Genomic DNA, 15,440 nt, shown 5'->3' on the forward strand with positions numbered 1-15,440 from the left:
CACTTTGAGAAATGCTGATCTTAAACAGCGTTTATTCAACCAGAACTGATAACCAACATGTCTACACCAATTCAATTATATCAGCTGTTTGCAAATGGTGATTTTTCTGATTGTTAATTTATATGTCCCAATCGGTTGATTCCTTTGCTGTTTTGGTTGTTAATGTTTTGAATATTTCCCGGTGTTCAAGTAATATTCATTGAGTTTCAAGTAATTGTGATTAAACGGGTATTCAAGTAATATTCATTGAATTTCAAGTAATTGTGATTAAACGTTGATTAAAATCCAGTTGTCATACTTACCAGAAGCCCCTGCCTCTAAACATTCTTATCCTACTTCCCATTTCCCACTCTTCTCATTTCATTGAACACAGTAACCTTCCTTCCTCACTTCAAAGCCTATCTGGAATGCTTATTCCTCTTAATTCTATGGCTGACTTCATAAACATCAGTTCACAGCTTAAATGTCACCTCATCGGAGGGACACCCGGATCATAAAGTTTCACATGCCCATTCTTTACAATAGATTTTTTAAAAATACTTTATATCTTCAACACTACCAGTCAATGAAGAAAATAATACCTGTGTTCTTCAATGACTTTGCAACAATCAAACCCCATATCACTTCCAAATCTTGAATTCAATTAATTTTTCTAGCCACAAACTTGTAGCTCACCTGCTCAAGATATCTCCGCTAAAAAAATACTTCTACCTTTTACTACCACTTGCTGACTATTCATCAGCTCACTCCTGTCCTCAACTTGTTCAGCTTAGAAACTAGATCCCATTGTTACAAGCACTCCTTTGCAAATATCCTCAGACCATACACCTCTCCCTCTGTCATGATCTGGAAGAATCCCAAACATTCTGTCTACTCTTGAGCAGTGGAATGGAAGAAAATTATTCCGGGAGATAGGTTGGTAATCTCAAAACTTAAGTAGACTCAGCACTACCTGGCAGTTTTTCTGTAGTTTTCTGGTAACTTGCTTCCACAAGCTTAAATGACATACAGCCCTCATTTTGTGATCATTTAACTACATTTTGCTGAGGAAAAAGAAAAATGACATGAACTTTTTCAACTTTTCACCACCAAATCAATAAACCTGCTTGTATTTGCACTCTTCTACTTAGCAAAAACCAGTTTCCTCTTCTGGATTCCACCCCCTGCCCCCCCACCCCACCCCCCCGCCCATCTCCTTAAGAACTTTCTGTTGCTCTCTTGTTTGATCAGTATTTCTTTTACTTGGTCCTTTCCAACAGTTTATGAATAGACTCTAGTAACTACTATTCTTGAAAACATAGGCGGGAGACAGTTTATTTCATCCAGCTATAACCCTATTTGGTCCCAGTTACAGCCAGTGTGACTTGTCTGCTCATATATGCTCCATTTCCTCACTTCTCACTTAACTGCCACTTTCTGTGTTCCCACAACTCTCCTACAATTTTTTCTTGTCAGGATCACCACTGTCTTCCATGCTGCTGTATGTATTGTTTGTTTTTCTGCCCCCACTCACTGCCTCAGGAGCATGCAGAAAGGTTGATGACTCCTTGAAATATTCTGTTGGTTTTCTCCTTACCTATTCTGGATGCTCCATTTCTGATTCCATCCCTAGCTCCACTTCGAGTACCTGACCTCTGGGTCACTATTTCTCTCTACACTCTCTTTGCATTATTCTGTGGAGTTCAGTATCATCAATGTATCTATCCTACCCGTATTTATACCTCTGAAGACCAGAGTTTTCATAATTCTCTGCTTGTATGTTCAACTGCCTATTTCATAGTTAAGTATATCATGTCCAAACCATTATGTCCTTCACCCTACTTTCAATCTGTTCCTCTCCCGGTATTTCTTATCTTGATAAGGGAAGTCACTACCTGGTTTTCTGAAGCTAGGATTTTAGATGATGTCATCGTACTAATTCATGTTCTTTCTCTTTGTTTAGTCACAATTGTCATTTTTACCTTCTGATTTTTTTATTTTATTATTATTATTTTTTTTTTTAGACAGAGTCTTGCTCTGTCACCAGTCTGGAGTGCAGTGGCATGATCTTGACCCACTGCAACCTCTGCCTCCCGAGTTCAAGCGATTCTTCTGCCTCAGCCTCCTGTATAGCTGGGACTACAGGTGCACACCACCACACCCAGCTAATTTTTGTATTTTTTAGTACAGATGGGGTTTCACCACTTTGGCCAGGATGGTCTTGATCTCCTGACCTTGTGATCCACCCGCCTTGGCCTCCCAAAATGCTGGGATTACAGACATGAGCCACCACACCCAGCCATCATTTCTATCTTCTAAGTAGGAAGGAACCTTTCTTGTCATCATAACTAATCCAAATCACCATCATACTTTGCCTAAATTGCTCTAACAGCCTCCCTACTGGCTTGCTTTCAGAATATTCCCCACCAAGCAGATAGATTGGTTTTTGTTTTTTTTGTTTTTTTGTTTTTTTGTTTTTCAAGTAATTTCAAAGGGAGGAAAACTCATGATTTTCCCACAGCACTTTGAATAAAATATGTTTATTTTTTACTAAGTTCTATAAAGGAATAAGGGTATTCTAAGGATATATAGGGTGAGAATATGATCCTATATACTCTGGTGAGGGACAGCAATAAAGACTTACCTATAAAAGTAATAATTAGGCACAGTGCCTCATGCCTGTAATCCCAGCACTTGGGGAGGCTGAGGCAGGCAGATCGCCCAAGGTCGGGAGTTCAAAACCAGCCTGACCAACGTGGTGAAACCCCGTATCTACTAAAAATGCAGAAATGAGCTGGACCTGTTGGCAGGTGCCTGTAATCCCAGCTACTCGGGAGGCTGAGGTAGGAGAATTGCTTGAACCCAGGAGACGGAGGTTGCAGTGAGCCGAGATCATGCCCCTGCACTCCAGCATGGGTGACACAGCAAGACTTCATCTCAAATAAATAAATAAAAATTAGGGGAGAGAAGGCAGTGAAAACTCGGGCTAAGGGAAAAACGTGTAAAAAGCTCTGATAAGAATAGCTTTTGGGGAAATGATAGAAAGTTGCTAAGGATAAATTTAAAGTGAAGGAAGATAAGCAAGGGCCAGATCACTTAGTGTCTTAGACCTAATTGTATTGGACTTTATCCTAAGTAATGAGTTCACATTTGGTTTTTAAGTGGAGGAATGAGATTTCTTATACTTGAAGTTTTAAAAGTTTACTCTGGAGGGGAAGCATTCCAATGGGGAATTGAAGAAGACTGGTTAGGAAGCCTGTCCAAGTCATCCAGGAAAGAAGATACCGACTTAAAGTAGATTGGTGTTGGCAGAGAGGGGGAAAAGTTGATGGACTTGAGAGATCTAAAATATTGGACAGGACCTGACCATTAAGGATTATGGGAAAGGAGGGAGAGAAAAGAAATGTGAGGTTTTTCGTTTAAATAAATGGTTGAAGACACACCATTTCTTCAGGTAGCTAAGATGAAGAGGAGCAGTTTTATGAATGGATGGTTGCTTAGGGAAAGAATATAGAAAATGGCTGAATTCAGAAGAACTCAGTACTTAGAAGTAGATTAATAGCAAAATAGGAGAATCATGGCAACAGTAGGATGGAAGTATTTAAAGGAGGCATGTTCAGCTCTGTTACATTCTGTCAGTATAAGAATTTAAAGTATCCTTTGGATTTAGTGGTAAGAAAATAACCAGTGACTTTGCAATTACTTAGTTTTAGTGGAAGCCAGAAGAAGGTTGAGACTTATAGGAAGCAAGTTTAAACACCTATTTTTGGAAAGTTTGTGAAGGGGAAGGAAAGATGGACTGGTGGCTGAAAGATGTCGTGGAATTTAATCAAAGTTCTTAAAATGATGGACAAAATAGAATAGATTGAAGTGCCAATGGAAAGGATTTGGTAGAGGTTACGATGTGAGGAATAGCATATCTTATAAAATTCATAAGTTTCTGTCTTTAGTATTTGTTAATGTTGATGCTGTTTACCAAGATAATAATAGAAGGAACTGGATTCGAAGAAAGGATAATGTTGAGTTTGAGATTCATGTAGGTCATCCATGCAGAGATATATAGTGATCAGTTTTGTTTTGCTTTAAGTTCAGAGGTACGTGTGCAGGTTTGTTACATAGGTAAACTTGTGTCGTGGGGGTTTGTTTCACAGATTATTTAATAATCACCCAAATATTAAACCTAGTACCCATTAGTTATTATTACTGATCTGTTCCTCGTACCTTCCCCTTCAGTAGGCCACAGTGTCTGTTGTTCCCCTCCCCGCCCCCCGTGTCCATGTGTTCTCATAATTTAGCTCCCACTTATAAGTGAGAACATGCAGTATTTGGTTTTCTGTTCCTGTATTAATTTGCTAAGGCTCATGGCCTCCATCTCCATCTGTGTTCCTGTAAAGGACATGATCTCATTCTTTTTGTGGCTGCATAATATTCCATGGTGTGTATGTACCACATATTCTTTATCCAGTCTGCCATTGGTGGGCATTTAAGTTGATTCCATGTCTTTGCTATTGTGAATAGTGCTGTAGTGAACATACACATGCACGTATCTTTGTCACGGAATGATTTATACTCCTTTGGGTATATACCCAGTAATGGGATTGCTGGGTTGAATGGCATTTCTGTTTTTAGGTCTTTGAGGAATTGCCCCACTGTCTTCCACAATGGTTGAACTAATTTACACTTCCATCAACAGTGTATGTGTTCCTTTTTCTCAGCAACCTTGCCATCACCTATTATTTTTGACTTTTTGTAGCCATTTTGACTGGTGTGAGATGGTATTGCATTGTGGTTCGGTTTTCATTTCTCTAATGGTCAGTGATACTGAACTTTTTTTCATAGGTTTGTTGGCTGCATGTATGTCTTTTGAAAACTGTTCATATCCTTTGCCCGCTTTTTTTAGGAGTTTTTTTTTTTTTTTTTTTTTCTTGTAAATTTGCTTAAGTTCCTTATAGATGCTGGACATTAGACCTTTGTTAGATGCAAAGTTTTTAAGAATTTTCTCCCCTTTTGTAGGTTGTCTGTTTACCCTGTTGATAGTTTCCTTTGCAATGCAGAAGCTCTTTAATTAGATCCCATTTGTCCATTTTTGCTTTTGTTGCAATTGCTTTTGGAGTCTTTGTTACAAAATCTTTGCCCATGCCTATGTCCTGAATGATATTGTGTAAGTTGCCCTCCCAGAGTTTTTATAGTTTGGGGTTTGACGTTTAAGTCTTTAATCCATCTTGAGTTAAGGAAGGGGTCCTATTTTAATCTTCTGCATGTGGCCATCCACTTATCCCGCACCATTTATTGAATGGTGTCCTTCCCCCATTAGCTTGTTTTTGTCAGCTTTGTCAAAGATCACATAGTTTTGGTGTGTGCCCTTATTTCTGGGCTCTCTATTCTATTCCATTGGTCTGTGTGCCTGTTTTTGTGCCAGTACCATGCTGTTTTGATTACTGTAGCCCTATTGTCTAGTTTGAATTTGGGTCGCATGATGCCTCCAACTTTATTCTTTTTGCTTAGGATTGCCATGGCTATTTGGGCTCTTTTTTGTTTCCATATGAATTTTAAAATAGTTTTTTCGAGTACTGTGAAGAAAGTCATTGGTAGTTTAATAGGGATTGCATTGAATCTATAAATTGCTTTGGGCAGTATGGCCATTTCAACGATGTTGATTCTTCTTATCCGTGAACATGGACTATTTTTCCATTTGTATCATCTCTGATTTCTTTCTTTTTTTTTTTCTTTTTTTTTTTTCTTTTTTGAGGTGGAGTTTCCCTCTCGTTGCCCAGGCTGGAGTGCAATGGCGCAATCTCAGTTCACCACAACCTCCGCCTCCCGGGTTCAAAGGATTCTCCTGTCTCAGCCTCCCGAGTAGCTGGGATTACAGGCATGCACCACCATGCCCAGCTAATTTTGTATTTTTAGTAGAGACGGGGTTTCTCCATGTTGGTCAGGCTGGTCTCGAACTCCCAACCTCAGGTGATCTGCTTGCCTTGGCCTCCCAAAGTGCTGAGATTACAGTTGTGAGCCACTGCGCCCAGCCCAATCATCTCTTTGGGCAATCATTTCTTTGGGCAGTGTTTTGTAGTTCTCTTTGTAGCGATCTTTCACCTCCCTGGTTAGCTGTATTTCTAGATATTGTATTATTTTTGTGGCAGTTGTGAATGGGATTGTGTCCTGATTTGGCTTTCGGCTTGTTGATGTATAGGAATGCTAGTGACTATTCTACATTGATTTTGTATCCTGAGAGTATGTCAAAGTTGTTTATCAGCTTAAGGAGCTTTTGGGCCCGGACTGTGGAGTTTTCTAGATATCGGATCATGTCTGCAAACAGGAATAGTTTGACTTCCTCTCTTCCTGTTTGGATGCCCTTTCTTTCTTTCTCTTGCCTGATTGCTCTGGCGAGGACTTCTAATACTATACTATCTAATACTCTAATACAGGAGTGGTGAGAGAGGAGATCCTTGTCTTGTGCCAGTTTTCAAGTGGAATGCTTCCGGCCTTTGACCATTGAGTATGATGTTGGCTGTGGGTTTATCATAGATGGCTCTTATTATTTTGTGGTATGTTCCTTCAATGCCTAGTTTATTGAGAGTTTTTTAACATGAAAGTGGTGTTAAATTTTATTGAATGCATTTCTGCATCTGTTGAGATAATCATGTGGTTTTTGCCTTTAGTTCTGTTTATGTGATCAATCACATTTTTGGTTTTCAAATGTTGAAGCAACCTTGCATCCCAGGGCTAAAGCCTAATTAGTGATCAGTACTTTATGTGAGACTCTGAAACTACAGTTCTGGATTTTAAATTTCTTGAGGGCAAGTGGCCTGCCTTATCTCCAAAGCATTTAGCTCAGGATCTGGGGTATAGTTAGCGTTTATTACATTTTACTGGAACTCAAGGAAGAAGCAAAATCAGTCTTTAAATCTAATGTACAAGTCTGAGAGTTAGCCATTTTTAACCTTAGTTTGAGGAAAAAGACAGCATGCCCAGAAAGGACATGGGAAAATACAGCCAAGGCGAAAGTCTTGAGGAACACCAACAGTTAGTATGCAGAAGAAACCAGCAAAGATGACTTGGGAAGGAAGAGTCAGGTGAGAACTAGGAAGGGGGTGAGTGTACAGAGCATTATGGAAGCCAGAGGAGGGAGAATGGTAAAGTGTCAGTGGTCATGCCAAATGCCATTGAGAGATCAATTAAGAGTAAGATAAAGACTCTACCAGAATTAACTGTTGGTGGTCATTGATCTTTAGAGAAGTTTTAAATAATGCCAGATACTGTTTATTTTCTGGTTTAATTGAATAAGCTAACTAAGGAAGTAAAAGCAGGTAGTTGTTACTTAGGTAGGTAGGTAAGTCGTGGATGGAACCTGGTCCCAAAAACACAGGTTGGGAGTATTAGCATTACAAAGTAGGAAGGATACCTCTTAGACTAAGTCTGTTAAGTAGAAATGTTGAGCTCTTTGTCAGGAAGGAAAGAAACAACATTGCTGCTCAACAGCAAGCCTTAGGAAAGTAGAAAATGAAGGTTTGAATGGTGAACATTTGAAACAAAAGATAGGAGGAAGAGCTGAGTAGGGGATATGAAAGGATTACTGATCAGCTAATATATGCTGTTTCTCACATTCAAGGCCCAGCTGATTTAGGAAAGCATAATATTTTAGTACCACCCTCTGCATGATTACATGGTATATCTGATAGTGTTCCTCAGTTGGATGGAAGAGGGAGGTGGTTGTGTAGTCCTGGTAGAAGTAACATGTTGATGAATTGAGTCTGGATAGGGGAGGAAACAGCCAAGAGGACACATGAAAAGGGAGTGGTCAAGGAACTGGAGGTCTTAATGGTGACAAAGAGGGGATAGTGGGAATAAGGCTAAAAATTAGGTATGAAAGACTGGGACATTGAAATTTATGATTTTAGGAGTAATACAGCTCACAGTGTCTGGAAATGGCCATACAAATAGATTCCTGAATTCGATGTAGATTAACTTTGGTCCATTTTATTGGATGGACTGTACGCAGAAGATGCCCTTAGTAGAAACCAGTGTAAGAAGTACTGAAGTCCTAAATTTGCTTCAGCAGGGCTAGGCCTGATGGATCATCCCTGTAATTCCAATGACTTAGGACGCTGAGGTGGGAGAATTGCTTGAGCCCAGGGGTTCAGGCCTGCAGTGGATTGTGATCACACCACTGCACTCCAGGGTAGGTGGCAGAATGAGACCCTGTCTCAAAAAATAAAAATAAAAATAAAATAATTGATTAAGAGCATACCTATAGGCTGTGTGGTACAGGTAAGGAGTTTGGGAAAGCAGCTTCATGAGAGTATCATCTTGGTAGATCCAGGTTCAGTTAAGATGAAATTGCAGTATATAAGTCTGTGAAGCAGTAAAGAACAAGAGTTCTAGAGAGGATAGAGGGAACCCTAGGGAGCATAATGAACAATGTTGGCAGGCATATTTCGAGGAAGTCAGAGAAGAAGAATTGGAATAGTAGGAATGGGAGGATAGGTAACAAAAACTGTGGGTATTTGTGGCCAAAAGAAAAGATAAACTTTACAATTATTCAAGTCCAGGGAATCTGGCCTGCCTAGACCCTGTGCATTGGATCTGCTAGTGATAGTTAACATTTGTTGACTGCTACTATTTGCTAGGCGCTGCACTGAGAACTTTTCTTGTATTTCTGCTTATTCTTATACCAACTCTTAAGAGTTAAGTGCTGTTATCCTGTTTTAAGATGAGGAAATTGAGTAATATGAGGAAAGGCTACAGGTCTTACCTAAGGGTTATACAGATAGTATGTGGCAGAGCTGAGAGTTGAAACCAGGTAAACAGTCCAGAGCTTAGCCAAATGAGATAATAGGTTGCTCAGTGTTTTTAGCTGTGAGGTTCCATAAAAATTATCCTAGTATCAGAAAAGAATTATCTCTAGGTGATTAGGAAGCAGTGTCAGGAGCTGATTAATAAGTGATTTTTATTTTTTTAAGACCCACAGGTTTTTATATATAGAGAGAGAGATTATTTGAAAACTTCAAAACTATCCTTAATAACAAGTATTTACTAATATGTATGTGTGCATGTATATATGTATACCTATTCACCTTCGCTTATGGTTTAGTTAACATTGGTTCCAAAGATAAAAAAGAATAAACTTCTGGAGCCATGAAGGAAGTGGCTGTGTTGATGAAGGTAGGGAGCATAAAACAAAGGGGCTGCACTACTGAAGATCTGCACTGCAGTGTGTACTCTTAAACCAGAGAAGCCAAGAGAGAAACGGAAATGAGAAGCAAGTATGCAGGAGTTTAATGGATTCTGACTAGAGTAGAATTCTCTAGTCAGTTTGTATTTGGAGGGTTATAATTGAAACTTGTAGTCAGAGGTTTTGTTTGCTACCAGGTTGTTTTTTTCCCCAATATAGCTATGAACATGGCAAAAGAATGTTCAGTGTGCAAGCTGCACTTACACTGTCTTTAGTGCTACCACCCATAGGTCTCCTGGATCCCCCTGTTCCTCTGGGTAAGTTGGAGAAAAGAAGTGGACACAAGGATGATAATGGCCCTCATGTCCCAAGGTCCCTCTGTAGCAGTGAGGTGTTCAAGAAGCCACTGGGCTTTTGAAGACACAAGTGTGTTTCAAACTATTCAGGAGCAGATCACACCAGGCAGTTCTTCACTGGAAACAGATGTCTGTGAGTCATCCTCACAAGAGGAATGCCCCCTTCTTGCCAAGTCAGATTTGCTGCTTTTATATGGAGGCTTTAAGATGTTTTCTTTTTTGTTTTGTTTAGAGAAAGAGTCTCGCTCTGTCGCCCAGGCTGGAGTGCAGTGGCGCGATCTTGGCTCACTGCAAGCTCTGCCTCCCAAGTTCATGCCATTCTCCTGCCTCAGCCTCCCGAGCAGCTGGGACTACAGGCAGCCGCCATCATGCCCGGCTGATTTTTTTGTGTGTTTTTAGTAGAGATGGGGTTTCACAGTGTTAGCCAGGATGGTCTCGATCTCCTGACCTCGTGATCCTCCCGCCTCGGCCTCCCAAAGTGTTGGGTGGCGTGAGCCACCGCACCCAGCCAGCTTTAAGATGTTAACCAACACCTTAACACTTAAGATTTGGATGGGAGAAGGATATACAGAGAATCTTTTACGTTTTTTCAGTACACTTTTACATTATCCAAATGCTTAAGTCATTCTTGGCAATCCTTGTTTGCTACTTCCAACCCTGTTAAAACTGATCAGCTCATTAGATTTACTTATTTGAAGATTTTAAAACCTTAGCTGCGGCATTACAAAATTTTCTCTCAAGCGTGTATACTCTCAAAAGAGAATTTCTGATCAAGTATGGCAGGTGGGTGTTCATTTATGCAGTTTAAAATTTGATCGTCAAAACCACCCCTGCCCCATAAGAAGAGGAAAATTAGCAGCCCCATTTTATAAAGACAGTGACATGGCAAAATTTAAAGACTTTTAACAGCAAACCTATAAAATAGGTCTCTGGCCCCTAGTTCAGAATGTTTTCTCCATTGTCCTGGTTGATGACTGTATTGCCATTTATTTCAAGGCAGAAGAATAAAGCTTGAGATTGTCAGAAATATATAGGGAAGGTTCTTAGGTTTTCATTGTAAATACAGGAAGTAGTGCAATACAGTTCTCATTTCAGTAAATATGGCAAAATTAGAAGTTATGTCATGTCATACATTGATGTCTTCAGTTTAAAAAGTCTACCACTATAAAATGAGAAACTGAAGTAATTCTAGTTTCTTTCCACAAAATCTTGTTCCCATAGCAGCTCCCAGCCAAGGCAGACGAGACTGGTATGAAAGGCAATATCTGCTCTGCCAGAAGTGAAAAGACTAGAAACCTAGAATGCTCTGTGTGATAATGATGTAACCTTAGCAGCACAAAATAGAGGCTGGTTGATTCTGTGTAATCCTTGAGCTTTAGGTGTGTGTTGTTCGGCCTGCCTTTCTCTAAGCTGATACCCCTGACAATGAGAGAAAAACTGAATTTTGATTTTAAAACTATAACCTGGAACCCGGCATTCCTGTGGCCTAGCTACATTGTTGTTTTTTTCTTCTTCTTCTTTTTATTTTTACTGACCAAGCTATAACCTCTAGGTAGGCAGCTTTCCTCAGAAATGCAACATTGAAGCAAAGGGCAGACATGCTCTCTCAGAGTTTTCAAGTCTCATACACAGAATTGGGCTCTCGATTACAAAGTGCTGAGCTCAAAGATCCTGGAAGAGAAGCTTGGGAAGCCCAAGGCTGAGGACTGGCTCTATCTAGATAGAACAATAGGTAATATTTAATAAATCATTATGTGTCAGCAACTGTTCTGAGCTCTTTGTATGGCAATTCGTTTCTCATAACTAAGAAAGGAATTCGCTACCACTGGAGGTAACTCAGTCTTATTTGTATTATCACCATCTGACTATTCCAAGAGACCAGTGTTTTCTTGCTGAGTCAGGTTAACAATCCTAGATACTGCTTGAAGGAAAATGTGTATAGTAGTCAATAGCGTGTGTGTGTATATACACACTATATACACACACCTTCAACAAAGCAAACATTGTGGTAGATTTTACAATCCTGTCAGGTTAGTGAGAAAGACCATATCACCATTTGGCAAAATTTACATTCAAATCCTGTTATTACCTTGCTTTCTCTTCTTTATCAGAGGCCATGTTCGTATTGGCTTCGTCAAAAAAGTTAGATACACTCCTTTTCAGCAAACATGTAGGCATAATCAATAAATATTCAGATATTCTTTGAGCATTTTTCTCAGAATATTTTTTAATTAGGTGATTTGCTTCACTTGTAGCTGGAGTTGGTCTGGAGTGAAATTGGAAGTGCAGTAGCTTACATGGCTGCATATGAAGTAGGTTTAAAAGTGGAGGTGTGTGATGAGCCTATAAAGCTCATCAGTTTCATAGGCTAACTTAGTTACTGAATTGCACAGGATTAAGAGGCCACAAGATGGCAAACTGACACTGGGAAGGAGTATGTACAGTTAAGGTCTGAAAATTGAACCAGAAATTACCGTCCCATTATTTTTTATTTATACTTTACAGGGGACACGGGCTAATATGTGGTAGTCATTTATATTTTTGGGTACTTATAAGTTAAACAATTATAGTTTTTTTTAATTGGGAGATGACTGACACATTAGCTATTGGTCCATTTTAGGATGAATAGATCAGCCTTCATAATGAAAACAGGCTAAATCCATCATGCTTTGATTATACATATTTAGTTATCTAATAAGGTTTAAAGAAAAGTAACACAGTTGGTCATTATGTGGATATGCCAGTATTCCAAAGATCTTTGAAAAAATGTTTTACAGGAAACTTCTGGAAGACTGAATTTGGAACTTTTAAAAAACTGAATTCTTGCTCAGTGGCTTCAGGTAACTGGGCAAGTCACTGTATCACTCTAGGTTGTAGTCTGATTTGTAAGTATTTTTAAGATTTCTTCCAATTCCAGAATATTGTGATTTTTTTTACTTCATACAACACAGTTATGCTGAAAAATTCAGAAATGTGTTCATTGTTTTTGAGCAATTACTGTGGGTTAACCCCTGAAGGTAAAATGATGAAGGACATAGTTCTTCCCTGCATTCAAAATGCTCACCATTTAGAGGGAGATACAAATATATAAGCAAATAACATAGAGATAAGTGATATGATAAAGCCACGTATTGTTAATTACAATACCTAACATTTTAAAATAATCTCTACATGCCATGCTTGGCATGAGTCATATAATCTGTACAGTGGCCCTGTGAGATATGTATTTTACTTATCCTCATTTTACATCACATTTTGCTCTCTGATGAAATATTTGATCCAAGCCTTACAATTTCTCAAGGTGGAGAAAAGAAGAATTAAATTACACAAAATATTAAGTACCTCACAGTTACTAACTATAAAGCCATGATTTTAAAGATGAATCCTATTATAACCAGTTCTTTGGGACTACCTAAATTGTCTATTTTAATGAGCTGTCCTGTCATTACACGTGAAATTTGTTTTTTAAAGATGATTCTGTTCATCAGAGATCTTTCTGTGGACTCAGGTTTATATAGTGATACCGCCAATACAAAGTCTTATTTTGCCATTGCCCAATATTTAGTTACTAGAACCATAGGATCTTGAAGAGTTTAAAAGAAATTTGGAGATCATCTAGCTATACCTTCTATATAATCCAGAAATAATATTGAACACCTTGTTCAATGTTAGGGAATCTCACCACTTTATTTGGCAACCATTTTATTGAGGCAGTTCAAATTAATACAACTTTCCAATATTAGTTAAAAATCTTTTTCTCTTATTTTCAGCCATTGGTCCTGGTTCTACAACTTTGAAACACAAAATAAGCTATTTGTCTTTGAAGCATTGGGAAAATAATTCACTATAGTCTGGACACAAACCTTTGTTAATACAGGTATAAATGAACTTTAAAAAAAAGTCTCATACTATACTTTGCTCATGTTAAGGTGGTGGACAGCTAAAATTCCAAGGTATTTAAGTTGTGAACTAATATCATCTTGGTCTCATATTAAAATCTTAAATCTTGGTGCAGAATGATTGCTTGTTCCATTTCACCTGACTTAAATTCTGCACAAAATTCTCCCCTGCTGAGGTTTTATAAATGTTTCAGTTTTAAATGTTTCAATTCAATTTTTTAAATGTTTCAAATACTAGGCATTTCTTTTGTCTTCAGTTGATACAGGCATGCCTTCTGTGTCTTCATCCTAGTCACTAATGTGAATGTACTCTGGAACTGTTTGGAGCAGTAAGTAAAAGAAATTAACGAGTTAGTGACTTACATGGGGTAGGAGTTAAGTTGTCTCTCACATAATAACAAGCAGACAGTAGGAGAATAGGCAGTTCGAGGCTGATAAGGCAATTTCATAATGGCATCAGTGGCCCAGAAGCTTGCCTGTCTTCTTCAGAAGGTCTCACATCCATCCTCAGAGTCACCTCATGGCAGAAAGATGTTCCCGGCAACATTAAGCTATGATGTTTCGGGCAGGAAGGGGTGGGCATGGGGAAAAAGATGCGTGCAAACTAGGTCAGCACACTTTTTACGCAACTTTCCCCAAAGCACCCTGTTGCTTTGACAAGAAGATAGTCACACAGCTATCTCTACATGCAGAGGAGACTTTAAAATATACCTTTTTTGCTGGGCACATTGACATCCCCAACAAAATCAGGGTTAAGTGGAGAGGGAAGAGGAACACAACGTTTTTTTCCAAGAAACTTTTGAGTTCCTAAGCACAAAGGAACCTAACCTATGGGGATATAGGGGTATAAAGAGATGAATAAGACAAAGTCGATCGTAGTCACAGTCATTAATTTTAAATATCAAATTAATGTAATTAGGAGCAATCTCTAAGAGGATTGGTTTATCAGGTTTGCTTATCTTCCACAGAAAGTCAGATCTCAAGTTACTGCACTTTTCTTTGAGATAAACATGAATGAAAACGCTTGGCTAACCTAGTGATTAATACCTCTTTTAATCACAGGAGATTACTTATCATCTATTTCGTTAACATTTTTATACCAACAATATGGTAGTTGTATTGCTTAATATTTGTCTGCTCTGGCCCCAATCCACAGCACAGAGTTTAATGGTGACCTTTTCCAAAAGAAGAGGAATCAAGTCCACTTTTTCAGTGTCCTGTGATTGATTCATCCCCAATTCTACACAACAACCATTCTCTCTCTTTACTTTGACAGGAGGCATTACTATCTGAAGGTTTTTTGAGATAAAGTATTAACAGAAATTACATATTTCTTCTGAACAACATTTTCCTTTTTTTTTTTTTTTCTTGCTCTGTCGCCCAGGCTGGAGTGCAGTGGCACAATCTTCGCTCACTGCAAGCTCTGCCTCCTGGGTTCATGCCATTCTCCTGCCTCAGCCTCCTGAGTAGCTGGGACTACAAGCGCCCGCCGCCACGCCCTGCTAATTTTTTGTATTTTTAGTAGAGACAGGGTTTTACTGTGTTAGCCAGGATGGTCTCAATCGCCTGACCTCGTGATCTGCCCGCCTCAGCCCCCCAGAGTGCTGGAATTACAAGCGTGAGCCACTGCGTCCAGCCCATTTTTCCTTTTTAATAGAAAAAAAAATTAAAAATTCTTTGTAGCCGGGGAAGGATTTGATACTTCACCTTTAAATAGATGGGAATATTGACCTATGTCAGTAAAATCCAGAACTCATTTTACTTTGCTTTCAAACAATATTTGGGAACATAGAATTTTTAAAAGATATCTCAGAAAGTTGTTAGACTGTCTAACACTGGGGAAACAAGATGGGTCTGTGGAAAATTCTCAGAGCTCCTCACAGTCACCAATATCTTTTACAGCCAAAGGAAGATTTGCTTTGTGAAAAGAAGCCCGATTTATATTAGAGAAAGTGCTTCTGGCAGGTATTTCTAGACCTAGAACACCTTCCTTGGGCTTTTGTTATAAAAATTGAATTGAATTCTGACATG

This window comes from Theropithecus gelada, chromosome 4 (genome assembly GCF_003255815.1).
Source record: "Theropithecus gelada isolate Dixy chromosome 4, Tgel_1.0, whole genome shotgun sequence".
NCBI classification, from domain to species: domain Eukaryota; kingdom Metazoa; phylum Chordata; class Mammalia; order Primates; family Cercopithecidae; genus Theropithecus; species Theropithecus gelada.